The following is a 12892-nucleotide window of genomic DNA, read 5'->3' on the forward strand; positions in this document are numbered from 1 at the left end:
ACACACAAAACCCCCCAAACTTGGTAAATACATAAAAAAATGAATTGAATTTACAGAAACATGTAGAAGCAGGGGCGGGCGTCCCATGTACAGAGGTTTCATCCTTGCTGCAGCAGCCCCCGGATTCAAGTTGTGGCCTGGGGCCCCCTGCTGCGTGTCACCCACCCCCCTGCCAGCTCTGTTTCCTACCATCTCCGAAGCTGTCCTATCAATAAAGCCATACAAAGGCCAACAAATAAGTAAAGAATCAAGTACAAGTACAAATGGTTGAATAGATAGACAACTTCCTTTCTTCCTTGTACTGTGTCAGGCCTGCTGTTTTTATTTATTTATTTATTTTTTTACTGTAATGTAAAAAAACATGAACATAGAACAAAACATTCTATATAAAAAACAAGGAGGGAAACAAAGAAATAAACATGAATTGTATATACAGTCTGTTGGAGCAGCTTTTCATCTTTTTAAATGATTTCCCGTGTGCAGTCAAAGGGCCAACAAGTGTGACTCTTCCTCCGCCAACATCAGGTAAAGGACACCCTCTTGTGGCTACCGCCACCGCACTGGGTGCCATCAGGGGGATTAAGGTGCTGTAACAAAGTGGCCTTTTTATCTGCTGCCTGCACAAACACGGACTCTTTCATTAGACCTCGACAGTAAAGAGGTTATTGAGGGAGCGTGGAGGCGGACTCGCGTTTAATGTGGTCCGAGCCTTTTGAACGCATCAGCCAGGGGGAGGAAGGAGGAGGGAGGGAGGGAGGGAGGACAGGGGGGGAGGGTGGACCGCGAGGAGCTGAGAGAGGGAGCGAGAGAGGGAGCGGCAGAGTGCGTCGATCCCTCACCTTCACCTGTACGTTGAGAACACCTGTTGCCTGCGGAGGAGTTTTTAAAACAGAATAATAAGGAAAAAAAACGCTCAAGTTTCAGCTACAGCTACTAGCAGAGGAGCCCGGCCTGCTGTGGGTCAGACACACAGACAGACAGACAGAAGGGTGTCCACACACGGAACAGAACCGCGGCACCACTTGGACTGAGAGGATTAAAAAACAGAGGAGTGATGCGCTTTTTTTGAAATAAAAACGGAAGTACCGCGGCGGCTGCCAGAACCCGAGCCACAGGTAAGGATGGGTGTAAAAAAAAAAAAGAAACAAGAAGAAAGAAAGAAAGCAGCACTCAATGATTTTTTTTTTCTCAAAGTGTTTCTGACTTCCAGCAGCTTTTTGAAAGGGATGAGACATTAATGCTGCCAGCTCTCCCCTCCCTCCCTCCTCACCCTCAGCGCTCTGAACTGTGTCATGCATTTAAACGCCGGTAATGAAGTTTTTCTACGGGGGCCTTTCTCGTTGTAATGTGGAAAAAAAAAATGTGAGAGAGTGAAAAACGGAGAAGAAAAAAGTTTGCGGAGCCTGAACCGAGGCGAACCAGGCGTACACACACACACACACACACACACACACACACAGATAGAGAGAGACGGGCTGTGTTAATCATTCATAGGCTGTGAGCTCTGTGTGTTGTTCTCCTCTGGCGTTTACGGTTTTAATTGTGCTCTCCTGGCTGATAACCTCTGTACCATCGCTCTGACCCCTTTACAGCTGCGGTAAAAGCAGCTCAAAGGCAGAGAAACTGGAATATCTGCCACCGCGCTGTCAAAAAACACGCTGTCATATCAAATTCAGGGCTTTAAAAATGCTTAATTATTGACTAGAGTTTATGTAATTTCGTTCAAATCAAGGAAGCAAGTGTTTTTCTTTATGGTTCATGGCTCAATCGCTGATTCTATATCCTGTTGATGATATGAGTTCTTACATGATTAGATGTAACTTAAAGGGGCACTTTGTTGTTTAGAGAAATTCAGAGGAAGAATATGCAGAATTATTATAAACCCCCCCCCCCCCATAACTGAATAAACTAAACGAAAATAAGAACATTGTTTGAAGCTAGAAAGGTGGCAGGGTCCGCCAATAAAACAGTATGAAATTGTGGCGTCCTTTAAGGTCTGTTTATTCAGTTCATTCAGTCATGGAAACAAATCGAACTTGTTTATCTATTGTGTTACGACATAAAAAAAAAAAATAATCAGTTTCTGAAGAACTTTCATTTCATTGTGCTCCTTTGAAGGAATAAACTCGGAAATATTTATCTTTTCCGTGTATGAATAAACAAGATGTTCTCAGGGGAAAATAAGCTCCCCAGAACACTGTTTGAAGCTAAAAAAGGTGGCAGGGTCCGCCAAATGTATACATTTATATATATAAAAGAAAGTTAAACTGAATGAAACTGTGTTGTCCTTTAAGGTCAGTTTGTTTATTCATTTTATTCAGTCGTGGAAACAGAGAGGTTTTGAATATATAGGCATGAAAATCAGTCAGCGAAGATCTTTCTCATCTCAGATTTCTTCTTCGTCTTCCCCAAAACTACCTCGTGCTCCTCATGAAACTTTCCCGCGGTGCGATATCTGAGCCGGAGCCAGAACGCGAAATCTTTTTTTCTGCTGCCCACTTTGTATTGACATCAGTGTTCATCTTTATTTCCCAGATTATGGGAGAAATACTCTCGTAGCTTCCCCAGACTCATTTAATCATTTCACATTCTATTCCTGGTGTAATTGAGTCTGTTAAAGTGCCAGATGGGCACGTCAGAGGGAGGAGGTGGATGGGAATTCATTTTAAGTACTTTTCTGTGAAGGACACGGACTTGAATGACATAACCTGAAAATATACGTCTGTTGTAAACACTTCAAATCTGATATTAAAAGCAGGCTGAAGTACATGCAAAACACTAATATGCCCTCACCAGTGTTTTTGCATGCTCTTTCCCCCCGTGCATTTCTCAGGACGGGAAAGCCTTGCTGCAGTGTTGATTTAGAATCCATCTGAGAGGAGATTAACTCACTGACTTGCAACTTGACAATAATGTAACTTTGACAGACATTAAAGGAGACATTGTGATCGTTGTGATGAATTATCCATGTCTTGAAAGTCTGTGTGCGTGATGACGTGACGGGAAACCAACAACTGAGGACATAATTAAAACTGGCGTTAATATTAAACACGCCGGTAATGACCTCAAAAAAGTTAAAGTCGGTGCTTTGACAACGCTGATAGTTGACTTGGGCGAGATAGAAATTCTCTATTGGGAGTTTAACACTCGAAACTCAGTCGGCTTCAGGTTCTGATTCAAATGTTGCTGATTGGTGCAAACGTCAGTGAGATCACCTTTTTTTGAATTAAGCCCCACCCACTTCAGATCAGCCAGAGGAGCATTGTTTCCCCACCGTTGCTCTGACATGAACCTCCAACTGTCTCACCCTGCAGAGGACGCGTCTGTAACTTAACTTTGTTCAGCCTCGTATGCATTAAACAACCTTGGCCGACTATCCAAGGAAGCTAAGCTAAGAAATAGTGTACAAAAGCAGCGTGACTGAGAGAAACAGCGGCCTGTTCAAAAAGAAACACTGCTGCCACAAGTTTAACCGAGTTCCTTTGGTTCGCCTTACTGAGCTGGTTTAATAAGCAAATAATAAACGGGTCACGGAGATGTCATTTTAGTTCACTTAGCAGCGACACACTTCTCTTCATTTCCTCTCACATATCACAAATGACAACAACTGTTGCCCTACGGCAACTCTGAGGGGACACACCACTTAATTGTGCTCTCTGGCTGGAGCCTGTATAATCACGATGTTACGATGGTCATGGATTAGAAGTCTTTGCTGACTGTCAGCCATCAGCCAAGCTGGTGTATATTGCTGCAAACCATGGATATGATGGAACCTTACTTTTCTTTATGTTGCAACTTTTTCTTTATTTAGGCTCAATGTTCAATTTGATGCCGTGGCAACACTGTGCCTGTGGCATGGTGAGGTTCAGCCACAAAAAAGCCACTTCAGAACAGATCGAGTTTTGGCTTAAAATACCTGCTTTGGTTGTCACACACACAGCGAGAGATTTCCCAAGGTCTCATTAAGAATATCAGTTTTTGACTTACCGTACCTTTCTTATTTCTCTCCATGATTTTATTGAATTATTTACACGGCTGGATAGTGTGTCACACCAAACATAATTAAAAAATGATGCTTTGTGAGCACATAAAACATTTTACTGACACTTTTCTTTTACAGTTTAAAGTCTCTCCTTCAACTACAGTGGCAATACTGCAGCTGTGTGAACACTAGAATCCAGCAAATTCCTAATATTCAGTACGATACATGAATGCGTGAAACATCCTAAACAACACCCAGGATGCAATGCATATTACAGTAGCGGATTTTACTGTGCATTTTGCGTGAAGTATCTCCAGAAATGACAGCAGAGTCCAACAGTGTATCCAGTGGGTTTGTCATGCTCACACGTGTTGAAACCGTATTGAGGTCACTGGCTCGGCAGCCTTTCTCGCCTTGCTGAACTCCACCGACACCTCCCCTGACTTTCACATCAGGGAGGTGGAGGGGATGGTGATGCCCTGAGGGACGGCTGGCGGGCAAGAGGCCTTTGTTTGAGGCGCCGCGCCAACATCACAAGCGTGAAACCACGAGAGGACGGGACAGTTTCGTGACATGTTTGTGACAACAAAACCATCCAGCCCTTGACTCGAACTATAATCTTTTCCTGACCCTGACCAAGTGAGTGTTGCATAAAGAAACCTCAACTTCAGCATATCAGAATGTAAAGTTTTTACATATCCATGGCTTGCATTATTGCATATTTCCAGCATTTACTTCCTGTGATTGGGTTGCCTTCCTAATGTTGAGTTCCAGTGGTTTTTGCAGTCAGGTTGCCTCCTGTCAAGGAAATCCAAACTTTTAATGAGGTGTCATCAGGTGAGTCAGTCATCTAATGAGCATTACACAATCAGGGACAGTAATACTTCTTCTTTGTGGAACGATCTCATGCGGTAAAATCTCCCCATTTTTTCCGACAACAGATATGCTGTGAATCAGTTTGTCAGCGGCCAATCGCATTGTTGGTAGCTGTAGGGGAAAAGGTGCTGTTTTGGCAGTGAAGACAAGCAGACAGACAACAGATGATACCTCAGCTTATCGGACTGAGATGCAAAGACTCTGCTGTTATCAACAAAAAGCAGATGGCTACGTGCAAAACATTCCGTTAAAAAAAAAAAAAAAATCTCAAATTAATTAAAAAGACAAATAAATGAAATGAAATGTGATGTCAGTCTTTTTAGATAATTTAAGTGGTATAAAGTGGCGGCAGTTTTATGTTTTGGACTTGGACTTGACTTTATAGCCTAGACTGAAGACGCATTTGATATTTGCAAAACACTGACTCTGCCCTATCTGTGCCCTCAACCCAAGGCCTTACCTTTTCTTTATGTGACTGAAGTATATTTCATGGATTACAGAAACACAAAGATTGCAGCTTTCATCTGGATTTGCCTGCCTGCTCTGTGATTCATAGAAAAGATACCTAATGTTTGCGATCAGAGCACAGAGACGCAGTACCCACACAGAGGAGACCTCTGTATTTCTCCCTTTCTCTTTTTTCCTCCTGCCTTTTCAATACGTCCTATTTTCTCTTAAGTGCACATCAAACCGAGCCACGCAGAGGGTTTCCATTGTGATGGGAAGCTTGCGTTAGAATCCGAAAATGGGCTTTTTCTGAGCCATGTGCGAGCCACGGGGAGAATAAAATGTACACTTACATGCGGGCGGACAAAATAATGTAAGCACCTCGTGGAGAAGAGCTTAAGCGCTGAGGTTACTAAATCACAATAACAATTACTGCCGCAGAGGTGGGTTAGAGCTTGTTGAATGCCAATGAGTGGCATTTTTCAGCTGCGAGAGGCAATCAGCAGGCAATCAGCAACCTGACGAGGATTTTCAAAGGACAGAACAGTTTTAAAAATCTGTGAAAATGTGGCAAAGAGGAAATGTGTGTGTGTGTGTGTGAGATCAGAATATGGTGCATATAAAGATGATTGGAATAAGTTTAGGTTTAGTCTAAAAGACTTCAAAAGTAAATTTCAAGTCAATCAGAAGTCTGATATTGCTAGATTTAATTTTAGTACCTTTTAATGCAGAAGCTTAATTAAAACCTCAGGCTGTCAGCCTGTGTGTCACTGCCTTACTTACTTTTTATTGCACTGGGACTTTAACAGGTCAAACCTCCTCTCTGTTGACTTGACATTTTTGATTTCAAGTCTCAATTCAAGTCCGGAGAGACCAAAGTCCAAAGTTAATCTAGTTCTTAGTCATAACAAGGCAGCAAATACACTGCGCAATAACAGTCTGAGTAGCTCTCTGTAGTGGGGACTGTACAGCAGAGCTAAAACCATTAGTCAGTTGATTTATTAGGCAGTCCACAGAAAATAATGTAATTATTTTTGTATGATTGTTTAGTAGTACAAGTAATTTGTCAAGCAAAGATGCAAAACATACTCTGCTTTAAACTTCTCAGATGGGAAGATTTCAAATGAATATCTTTGAGTAGAGGAGTGTTGGTCGGACACAGTTATTGACGTGAAGACATCAGCTTGAGAACATAAATGTGCGATTTTTCAGAGTTTCATGATATATTCATGTCGATGTGATATAAAATGTATGCATCCATGTGGGCACTTAACATGTCATGTAGGTATTCTTTGTCATGACATGCCGGCTTCTGATTGGCCGAGCAGTCAACATGAGTCTCAGCGGCAGTCACTTCTGGTTGAAGTGTCTCGCTGTGGTTTCTGGGACCGCTCAATACCGACTGAAGTTTTCACCACAGTTCCCACACAGCTGTCACAACTGTTTATTGGGACAGCCCAATTACTCAGTGTAGGGGCCCGTAAGCCTGACTCGAGTCGACATCTCGGCTCAGTCAAGTTGAATGGAAACACAAGTCCAAAGCTGTGTAAAGCTCCAGTAGGAAGCTGTGTGAAATCTGTGTGAATTTTTATACGGGTATTGAACTTTTATACTGTTATGGCACTGACTGAATTGCCTCTGAGTAAGCCAAGAGGCATGCAGCATGCTTTTTGTGCCAAGATCTAATTGTGCTGGTGATTTGCTGTTTCGAGGCATGCAAAAAAAAACCCAAAACCCACCAGGTCACGGCCGGAGACGAGGCTCACCACGTGCATCAAAGAAATGTCGTTCATGACCCGCTATCGGAGCGAAAGTATTGGTATCTGAACCTGAATCGGAATTTGTGTAATGAGAAATGTAATTTGTAATGAGAACTAAAACAAAACATCTGGAGGTGTGGGGTTAGCAAGAGTGTTCCAATCACTTCCATGGCCACAGGTGTATAAAAGCAAGCACCTAGGCATGCAGACTGTTTCTACAAACATTTGTGAAGGAATGGGTTGCTCTCAGGAGCTCTGCCAATTCCAGCGTGGTACTGTGATAGGATGCCATCTGTGCAACAAGTCCAGTTGTGAAATTTCCTCGTTCCTAACTATTCCACAGTCAGCTGTCAGTGGTATTATAACAAAGTGGAAGAGATTGGGAACGACAGAAACTCAGCCATGAAGTGGTAGGCCGCGTAAAAGGACGGAGCAGGGTCAGCGGATGCTGTCGTGCATAGTGCACAGAGGTCGCCAACTTTCTGCAGAGTCAATCGCTACAGACCTCCAAACTTCATGTGGCCTTCAGATTAGCTCAATAACAGTGCGTAGAGAGCTTCATGGAACGGGTTTCCATGGCTGAGCAGCTGCACCCAAGTCATACATCAGCAAGTGCAATGCAAAGCGTCGGATGCAGTGATGTAAAGCATGCCGCCACTGGACTCTAAAGCAGTGGAGACGCTTTCTCTGGAATGATAAATTGCACTTCTCCATCTGGCAATCTGATGGACGAGTCTGGGTTTGGCGGTTGCCAGGAGAATGGTACTTGTCTGACTGCATTGTGCCAAGTGTAAAGTTTGGTGGAGGGGGATTATGGTGTGGGGTTGTTTTTCAGGCGCTGGGCTTGGCCCCTTAGTTCCAGTGAAAGGAACTGTGAATGCTTCAGCATACCAAGAGATGTTGGACAATTCCATGCTCCCAACTTTGTGGGAACAGTTTGGGGACGGCCCCTTCCTGTTCCAACATGATTGTGCACCAGTGCACAAAGCAAGGTCCATAAAGACATGTATGAGAGAGTTTGGTGTGGATGAACTTGACTGGCCTGCACAGAGTCCTGACCTCAACCCGATAGCCAGAGCCAGGCCTTCCCGTCCAACATCGCTGTGTGACCTCGTCAATGCGCTTCTGGAAGACTGGTCAAAAAGTCCCATAAACACACTCCTAAACCTTGTGGAAAGCCTTCCCAGAAGAGCTGTAGCTGTTATAGCTGCAAAGGGTGGACCGACGTCATATTAAACCCTATGGATTAAGAATGGGATGTCACTTAAGTTCATATGCTAGTCAAGGCAGGTGAGCGAATACTTTTGGCAGTATAGTGTATGTAGCCCACTCCTCGTCTCTGTTTAAGGCTAGCAACGCAAGGCTACATTAGCCGCAAGTGGCACACGACACCCAAATGTGTTGTGTAAGATCTCGGCGTGGAGTGCTAATTTTCACCCAAATCACGATTTTTCTCTCACACCAACCAAGTGTTTTTGTGGCTTACCCTTACCAGATCTTAACCACAGCGTTATCACCCTATAAAAACTACTCGATCTGTACACTGAGTACAATATGACAAATACGTACCCGCATCTTAGAGAGTGAGAGTTTTGCAAATCTAGGGTCGCTCAATAGCCTCAACAACCTAAATAGGGAGGCGATGTGGTTGCATCGTGGTTAACGTAGGCGGCAGGTTTTGACAATGCGTGGTGAAAAGAGATCAGTTTGCTCTATTGTGAGTCTCACAGTGTTTTCGAATCTGTGGGGTAGACTTTTTTGCGAGCTCGAGATAAAAAGCACTATTTTTCCGTGGAGTTTTCTAAATTAATTTGTTTATCCCCTCTAGGTCAAAGCCCATTAAGCGTTTGACTTTGTTTCCCCTCCTTTACTCTCACTCTGGCCAGAGGTTAATGTCCAATTAAGCCTGCTGGCAGATACAAACAGCTCCGAAAACCATCCCAACACTCTGAGCAAATACCCTGTGCTTCACTTTCCCTGAAGAACACAGAACCAGCAGCTGTCCAAATCAATACTTGGGACATTATGAAGGAGGGTGTTTTGAGAATACACACAGACACAGACAGACATGCACCACAGCAGCGCTGGTGTAAACGAAATGGCATTTGATGGGGGGAAAACAAATGCATAGAAGCTCCTTTATCTTTTTGGCTTCAAGTGCGCCGGATTAAGAGGAGGCAGAGCGGCTGATAAATCTGTTGCCGTGGCTCGGTCACGATTAATCAGCTGCTCCCCATTTTTCTCCACGTGTAGATTAAAACGGCAACAACACAGAATTTCAACAGCACGCCTGTCACTGACATTTCTATTTCTGTCAGCTGATAAATCCGCGCGAGACGGGCCACTTTCCACTGTGCGCCAGCGGCTCATTTATTATAGCTTTAAACATTTTCCAGAGTGCTGTGCTGTCACTGCGCTTGTGTTTATGCATTTCCTGTGCAGTGACAGTGGAAGGCAGGATGGTGAGTCTGGAGGGGGAAGTGTCTGGAGACCGTCCGTGTTACCATGGCTGAACGTTTCACCTGCGCAGGGCACTTTGTTTGGCAGCTCTGTGAGTTCTTTTCGGTGCAGATTTAATGACACAAAATGTCCCGCGGCTTAACAAGGTTCCCTTTTCTGCCTCTCATCTTTCCTCTCGCTGCGTTTGCCACAATTTGCGGGCTCCCTTTCTCACGATAACAGACTTCTTTTTTATCATTGTTGTCCCACTTTAATGCTGCGCCACTTTTGCCGGGCGCATCAAATACGTCTCACCTTCTTAGAGCAATAAAAGCATAAACATCATTTTTATTCATCTGTAGCTGTCCGTATTGGGATGGCAAACGCGGGACAGAAGTGTCTGGTTATATTTTTTAATTAGTGACATGATGAACATCATTACAGGGTATTCAGATCTTATCATCTCTCTATTCATATGAGTTAACAAGAGGCAGTCGGTGAAGAATGAGGAGAAGATGCCGAGCATCTGTTAATTATCTGGCTAACAGGGATGAGAGGCTGCTGGCTCAGTCATGGCACAGGCAGTCTTAATTTGTGCATGTGTGTGAGTGTGTCTGTCACACTCGCCCGCCGTGTGAGGATGAGAAGCAGGAAAATCACAACGGCGGAAGTTTTACCTCTGTCTCAGCAAGCGCTCGACGGCTAATTAATGCTAATAAATGTAATAAGTTCAGCCGAACTCTGTTGTGCCTCGTTGCATGAAGCCACTCGGGTGAAGGGCAGGAGACAGGAGTCTGACAGGCGTCTGTTGAGGTTCCACCAGGCAGTGATCAGCAGACGCAGCGCAGATTGAGGATTTCTTTTTTGACTTCCACTTTGATTCGTGGAGAATCTGTGTACGCCGCGCTGTTTGCTGAAGCATGGGAGTGTGTTGGAACAAGGCGCTGCAGCTGTTGACAGCCGGCTTAATTGTTTTTCACCGGTGCAGGCTTTGCCCCTGCCTTGAAAAATGAAAAAGCCCATAAAAAGCCTTATGGATGTGGCCTGTGCTGCTGGGACGAGGGCGTGTTTGCTGCTTATTGTCACAGAGGATGACATCATTCATCGTTGACCTTTCTGATTTACAATGGACCTTGATCGTGAAGGTTATAAACACATACATGTTTCCATAGATAGACAGGAAGTATGCAAAAGAAACATATGGATGTTTTATTAGCTCTCACTGTGTCCCAAATTCAAACCACTCTATCAGGGCTGCAAACAACAATTACAATCATTATTGATTGTCCTGTTTAGTCAATTAATGTCAGATAATTGGGAAAAATTGTCCATTGGCCAAAGTCCTTTCAGAGTTTTCCTGTTGTACACAAGTAAAGGAAACAATATATATTCACATTTGGGAAGCTAAAATCATATAATTTGGAAATGTGTCTGTCTTTATTGATTTAACATATTTAACCAAATACTAAACTAGTTTCTAGAGACAAAGGAGACATGTAATGCAAATGCTCAGGCGCATCTTTTTACTTTGGGTTACTTCTAGAATAGGTTTACATGCTTTAAAGGAGCACTATGCAAGTTTTGATAGGCTTGTAAACACAGAGACGGAGCCCTAGATATGTGGAATAGCACTTTGCAAAAGCTAACATGAATTTTTGATGCACTTAAAGGCCATGTGTTTACATCCATGTTTGAAAACATACAAAAGTACACATATAGAACATTGTCTATCCAGCAATGTATAGTTCAAGAATACAGATCTATATAACCAAAATTGTCACTAAAAAAGAGTGGAATAGTGCTCCTTTAAGACTCCAAAAACAGTTTTCCCATACTGTCCAGCACAGCAGCACTGTATTCCTGCTGTCATAAACACTCAGTTTTTTTATTAAGACCCCCACTTTAATACCCAGTCTCCTTTGATTGGTCAGCTAACACACACCTGAGCTAGCATCACCAACGGAGCAGCTGTGCTAAATTCATAAAATGATGCAACTGTGTGACATGGTGACCTGGTGTGATGTCACAAAGTGATGGACTTAGAGGCGGGACTACTCATGAGGCCTTTCAGGAGCAGTGTTTTCTGTGGGAGAGAGGAGCACTCATTGGTGTGACTTTGACGTTTTAAACTTTCCTATATAAAACACTTCAAAACTGCAAACACTAAGACACATAATAGGGTCTCCTCTAACTGATTTCATATTCAACAACTCTTTGATTAATCGACTCATTGTTGCAGCTCTCAACACTATACTGTACTACCTGTTTGGCCATTTGTGTGGATTTGAAGCGATAAACGTCTCAGATGTTATTACCTGTTCTCTTTGCCTGTAATATATCACGTCTTAATGTTGCAGCGTTCCATAGACACGATGCCAAGAACACATTTCCATTATAGTTGAGGTTGTATTGCACTCTATGTGCCAACGTTGACATCGCATTTTGTGCGAGGTAGCATTCAAGAAATTACTGTTATATTACAACGGCCTGAAATGATACAAGCCACGTGCTGTCAGTCAAACTGTAACTTCCAATTTCAATGAGAGATCTCTTCACAATCACTGAGTGAGTTTTCACCACAAGGTTGTGGGCCTCTTGTGTATCGCTGGTACCTGTATGAGCTTTCATTGGAGCTGTTTCATGGCTGCCCAGAACATTTCCCTTCTCTCCCGCTGGTTGGCTACTTTACCCGTGTTGTGTCTTTACACTGAGGAATAAAAGCATCCATTGACGCCCCACTCGAGTTTTCAATCACGTACTTTATCTCATCAGTACTTTCCACTTGTTAATGGACAGTGTTAATACATTTACTGGAGTGCTGTTTCAGAGAACTTTACTTTTACACCAGTCCACTACATTTGAGACTTACATTTTATGTTATACCCAAAGTTTAAAGTCACTTTTCAGGAAAGATACAAAACAATTAATCAGCATATACAAATGTAAGATGATATATACTGTACTTATAATGGATTATGTTTAATAGCCGCACAGCTATTCTAACTCTGAGAGAAGTCCATAACATTTTTTTTCATTTAGCATTCATACAACATTTCTTACCATTCATAAGTCTCTTAAATCGACCAGTAGCTAATGCTTACTATTGTTAGCGATTTTAAAGGAAAGGCTCACCCAAAAATGATTTTCAAAAATGAAATTATATAGTCTCCCAAATGTCGATGTAAAGTGGGCCATTCACAATACATTTCTGGAACTTCACAACAAAACAGAGGTGCAGCATTCTCCTAAACACTGGAGTAGAAGGGGACTTGTTTTAAACCGTGAAAAAACAATCCAAAAAAGCCTCCAGGAAATTGCAAAAAAACCCCCCAAAACACTGAAAAAGGATAAAATGGCTCCATCTGGCAGAATCCAAATCTCTGAGATC

At 43.0% G+C, this 12892-nt stretch overlaps 2 protein-coding genes across 3 annotated transcripts in view; one reads left to right on the forward strand and one right to left on the reverse strand.

The window, feature by feature from the left end:
• adra1ab (adrenoceptor alpha 1Ab) overlaps positions 1-12892 on the reverse strand; it is a 195454-nt gene that overhangs the window by 47124 nt on the left and 135438 nt on the right. The gene's annotated exons all lie outside the window — the stretch shown is intronic.
• The window catches only part of igsf9a (immunoglobulin superfamily, member 9a), a 69090-nt gene continuing 57021 nt past the window's right edge, over positions 824-12892 (forward strand). The window contains exon 1 of the mRNA XM_030435686.1: positions 824-1115. The gene's annotated coding sequence lies outside the window, so the exon portion shown is untranslated. The remainder of the gene's footprint in view (positions 1116-12892) is intronic.

Source organism: Sparus aurata, chromosome 12 (genome assembly GCF_900880675.1).
Source record: "Sparus aurata chromosome 12, fSpaAur1.1, whole genome shotgun sequence".
In the NCBI taxonomy this organism is placed as follows: Eukaryota; Metazoa; Chordata; class Actinopteri; order Spariformes; family Sparidae; genus Sparus; species Sparus aurata.